The 5,231-nt window shown below is 36.7% G+C and overlaps 1 long non-coding RNA gene across 1 annotated transcript; it reads right to left on the reverse strand.

The window, feature by feature from the left end:
• Window positions 1-1,520: 1,520 nt before the first annotated feature.
• On the reverse strand, window positions 1,521-4,241 carry LOC132075824 (uncharacterized). Its single transcript, XR_009418829.1, has 3 exons — window positions 4,172-4,241; window positions 4,040-4,086; window positions 1,521-1,842 (listed from the first exon to the last, which is right to left on the reverse strand). It is a non-coding gene; the product is annotated as an uncharacterized LOC132075824 (long non-coding RNA).
• Window positions 4,242-5,231: the final 990 nt, after the last annotated feature.

Below are 5,231 nucleotides of genomic sequence, written 5' to 3' on the forward strand. Positions count from 1 at the left end.
TTGGTACTTCACACAGGAAGAAATTACAGAGAAGGACTGAAAAGACAAGTACCCTGAGCAATATTTATAAACCATGAATTAAAGCTTCTGGTCCTCTTTTGCAGGATCCAAGGACACATTGGCTCAGGGGATATTTGCAGACAACCTGCAGTTTACAGGAGATGGATCTTAACTTTTAATACAATTTCTGTATCCAGGACTGAAATTTTCTTTGAAAAAGATGGGAGTTCACTAGGTTTGCCTCCTGCAAAAGAAACTGTCAATAGGTAAGTGCCTATTTACTGCCTTTTGCAAAACTTTTCTTCTGAACAAGGGGTTTGCATAGAACCATGCAGAAAATGTCCTTATTTAGCAATAATAGAAAGCCCTAAATAATCCACACAGTTTTAAAGTTTTTAAGTTTTTATTTAAGTTATAAAATTTATAGGAAGGTCTTTCAAAGACACCTTTTTAACTGTAAAAAGTTGCTAACTTTGAATTTTGTGCAATGTTTTGGCACTGTTCTTCTACTCTTCCCTCACACAGAACAGTAATTGGGTAAGCATCATGTACACTTGCAATCCAACATTTGACACAGACCAAATGCAGATTAACTTGCACATTTTTTTGCATTTCTGTCTCCTGGTAAAGGAACTGCCAAAGTCTGTGTTTCACATTCCCAGAAGATTTTTCTTAGCAAGAATGTAAGTACTAGATAGCCTGCTAATCTGTGTGTAAACACAAAGCAGCAATTAATACATAAGAATTTTCAAACCTATGGTACAGGGTCCGTTTCCAGCAAGCACCCAAAGAATATGAAATTCTATGTCACATTTGTAAGGCAAATGTTGCCACAATGCAGTCCTCTAGAGAAAAATGCACACTTGTTTTCACTCCAAAAAATGTGAGCATATCCAAGCTGATGTTTAGTGTAGAAACAACTTTGCAGTGTGCAGTGCTGCACTGTAACTATGAATCCATTTAGAAAGTCATTGCAAAAGCTATTTTGCTGTTGTCCCTCTCACAGTAGCAAAAGTAATTCTCTTTCTTTCTAGTAACAATTTCTAGCTGATCAGTATTCTCCTATCCTCTCCCCCTCCCTCCCTACTTCCTCCCCAAAATATAGAAGTTTTGGGTTAAGAACACAAAAATAATGACTTTTCTTGGTATTTATGAAACAATTTGTTCTACAAAAAGCTGTCCTTTCTGAGAAGAACATTCAAATATTTGCTTTAGTGATAAATAAAAAAAAATTTCCATGAGAGGCACATCATGGGACACATACATCTTGAAACACCTCCTGTTCTTTCCCAATGTAAGTCTTCTTTTAAAAAATAGAAGTCTTTGAAGATGTATGACATTAGATAAGACATTGTTATCAGCCAACACCCACTTGAGAAAAACAGGCTAATTCACCAACTAACAGCAAGGTTAAAAATGAGATTTGATCAAAAATTTTCTCCAGAAGTAATTAGCTGAAGGATAAAAGCTGGTTTTTCATGGCTAGACACTCTCAGATTGTTCTACATTCATTTCTGTGTTTTAATATTGTGATGACAGTTCTATGTCTGTATGCTAGCAATGTCCAAATCCCTTTTGATTACTTTTAGAAGGAGCAGGGTGGCTGCTTAGCTGCAGGAAAAGACCAGAGGCACAGAGCTTCCTGCTCTCTGCTTTGCCTTGTTTGGATTAGGAGATGATCAGCTATGGATCTCTTTGCTGAATTTCAGATTTCAAGAGAGGAAACTTTTAGTAGTCTTTGCTAGAAGAAATTATTTTTAAGTGATTGAAATTGTCTTCTAAATTGTCATGAAGTTGTTTCTTTTCCAAAATTATACAGGTTATTGGTTGTTTCCCTCGTGCCTATAAAGAAAATGAAGGTACAGATGCAAACATTGCAGCTTAAGCCTGTCTCTAATATGTGTCTATTGAAGGAAAAATCCTTTGCAAGTGCATTTAATTCTTTGGATTAAAAGTTGAAAGGTGAAAGTAAAGCACAAAAGAATTTGTACTTCCAATTCATAGCAATTATTAGAAATATATCTGAAAGGGAAAAAGTGCAGTGTTCTTGACAGAAAAAAGGTGAGGTGAGACAAATTATGCTAAAACTCTGCGTTATAATTAAAACTTCTAATTGCCAATTCTAACACATACCATTTTAAAAAGCATACTTTTAAGCAAAAATACTGTTTAAAGACAGAAGATCAGCTGTTTAGGACCCAAAATAAAAACTCCTTGGTGAATTTCTGATTCTGAGCTATGCCTCTACTAGAAATGAATGATGTAATAAATTAATACAATAGAATGACAACTTAATGATAATTATCTTACTGATTTATACTATTTCCTTGAAAATAAACAGTTCTCTAAATTCTCTGGATGAAATTCAGACCTATTAATATTAATGTATTATAAAAAAGGTAATTTTAGATCTTGCAGTTATTTGTAAGTTGAAGCAGAAAGGTGTCTTTTGATCAAAATTTGTATCACTAAATAAAATACAGGGAACTGAATGAAATATCTGACATCCTGTTGAAGAGGTCTGGGTATAACTTTGCATATCAGGTTTCTTTTGCATCAATTTATCAATCTTCTTAGTGACAATCCTTCTATTGCAATGAAACGTGACTGCACATGCCTAAAGTTCATACTGGCCTTAATCACACTGGTTAACAGAAGCAATGGTGATCTGGTAAACTGGACCAAGAGGAGCCCATAACATGCCCAGCAATGTTACATTGACATCCTGATCACTGGATCAGGGACAGAGGGACAGTAAAGTATGACACTGGTCTCTGCTGAGTTGGTGGGCCAGAACCTTCCCGGGAAAGATAAAATGTGGCAATAATCTTGCAAATTTGAAAGGATTTACTGCTGTCTTTACTACAGAAAAGCTATTTCCCATCCCACCATCTAGATGGCTTCACCATCTATCCAGTTTCCCTAGTGTTAATAATTACCCTAAAATATGAGATAATCATGGAAACTAGTTGGTGTGTGTGGTAGGGAGTGGCAAGCTGTTATTACATCTCTCCAGTCTGTGCTGTCACATGTGAACAGGTTTCTGGAGCTGTTGAATACTTCAGTTTCTCTCATTTAGCAGAGTTATATTTGATCAGTGAAGGATTTTAGTTATTGGAGATGAGTTTTCACTCATACAGGGGTGTTTAGTCAAGTGTAAGATGCATGACACTGGATCTCAGCTAAGAAAATGAAGTATTAATCAAACTTAGAGTATCTTCAAGTTCAGTCCTGATCCTAACATGCTGAAGCAGGCCAAAATGGTATAAATATGAATGAATATAGGGGAAAATGTTCCAAATTCTTATAGTTGTGGAGCTCTGGGAGATATTTCTACTAAGAAAAGGATTGTCTTGAATTCAGAGCTCTGTTTCAGTGGGGCATTGATTGATAGCAGTGCTTCAGTGCTGAAATACTGGCCTTGTTTGACTAAAAGGTTCCATGTTGCGATTCTGAGGCTTCTAATGTGCAAGTATGTATGTATTTTCACTCACCTGAACTATAAATCTGGTCATAAATCAGTGGGAATGTTCATAGTTCCATTGTTAACATGATTAAAGGCTGGAAGGATCAGGTTTTGACTTTCCATAATTTAGCAAAAAGGATCTTATGAGTCTGAACTACTAAATATTGCCAAAAATGCAAACAGTTTCTAAAGTCTGCTGTGGTACACACAGAGAAGGTTGTGGTCTCACAACAGAAATCTTGAGGAATGCCCTTAGAGTGTTTTAGACTTTCCTTGTTTGCTTCATCCCTCAAAAGAATGAAAGAACTTTTGTCTATCAAGTTGTGTGACTTTTAGTTTTTCTTGAATTCTTAATTTCACTTGCATGCTTTCCATGTGAGCGCTCTTACCAAGGAACAGACACCTTATTAAGTGTCCTTAGTAAAGTAGAATTTCACAAGAATTATTTAAAAGTACATCTCCAACTATAATCACACATTACTTCATATTAATACAGGTTTTAAGTCTGAGTAGATTTTATAGTATAAAAAAATCACGTTCTTTATCTCTATATGAGTCAAGTGAATAACTCACCATGAATAATTTATAAGATGAATTGAGGTTCCTCTTTCATGTACCACCTACGTGAAATAATTTCATTTATTTTACTTTTTTCCCCTTTAAATTCTGAGGTAATATGCAGATCTGAAAGCAGAGCTTCCTTACCTAAAGGTGCTTGGTCAAATAAGATCCATGTTTCTGTATCTTGAATGGATGAGCAGAATATAAATATGCTGTGGCAGCAGATGTTATAATTACAGACTTTAAATCTACTTTTGACAAACACTGCTTGATATGAAACCTGCTCTCAGAATTATTACCAGGAGTAACGCGAATAGGATTAGATGCTTACATAAATCAAACACAACAGAGTAATCAGAATCTTCTCTGAATTTGGGTGCAGGTATTTTAGTGGTGGATTCTCTTTTGGACCAGGCAGAAGGAGGTGTGCTGCCGGTCCCAGAGGTGCCCTGGGGCGCAGGGGAGGGGCAGGACAGAGAGCAGGCAGTGTGCTGTAGTGCCTCCAGAGCAAGCAGCACCAGCCACAGGCACAGCCCAGCCTGGCAACATCAAACACTGCCTCTGGTGTACAGCTTAGGGTACTCTCAGTCTCTTTAAAGCACACCAATGTTATCATTATAGTGCAAGAGTTCTATTGTCATTACATTGCAAGGGTTCCATATTACTAGAGTTTTGTACCTCCTTGATGCTTCCCATAGGCAGCTCCTCTAGGCATTGCCTCTTCCTTATCCTTGCAGTAGCCAACTGACTCCAGTTCCCCTCAACCATCCAATCCACTCTTTTATAATACTCTTCTTATTGGCTACAGGTGTGGCCTGTTAACATCAGGCCTGCACTTAAGCCTTAATAATTGGCTCAGGTGCAACTCTTTAGGGGGTAAAATTACATTTTATACTACCTTTATTTACTTATATTTTATCCCCCTACACACCAACAGCCAGTCCAATTCCAAACTGCCCAAAAGAGGGTAGGAGCTGCCTTCTTCCTTTGTACTCCGTACCAACTCAGAAAGAATCAGGCTTATGACACCTACTCTATAGAGAATTTCAGACTCTTAATCCTATTTAAATTTTAATGGGAAGGCTTGTTATAGTTTCTATAATTTGAGGCATTAAAAGCAGATGAAACATCTTTAATCATAAAAGCTTCATTGCTCTAATTTATGATACCTGCCTTTTAAACCCCATCATAAAGTGGATTGTGT

Source organism: Ammospiza nelsoni, chromosome 7, assembly GCF_027579445.1.
Source record: "Ammospiza nelsoni isolate bAmmNel1 chromosome 7, bAmmNel1.pri, whole genome shotgun sequence".
Taxonomy (NCBI): Eukaryota; Metazoa; Chordata; class Aves; order Passeriformes; family Passerellidae; genus Ammospiza; species Ammospiza nelsoni.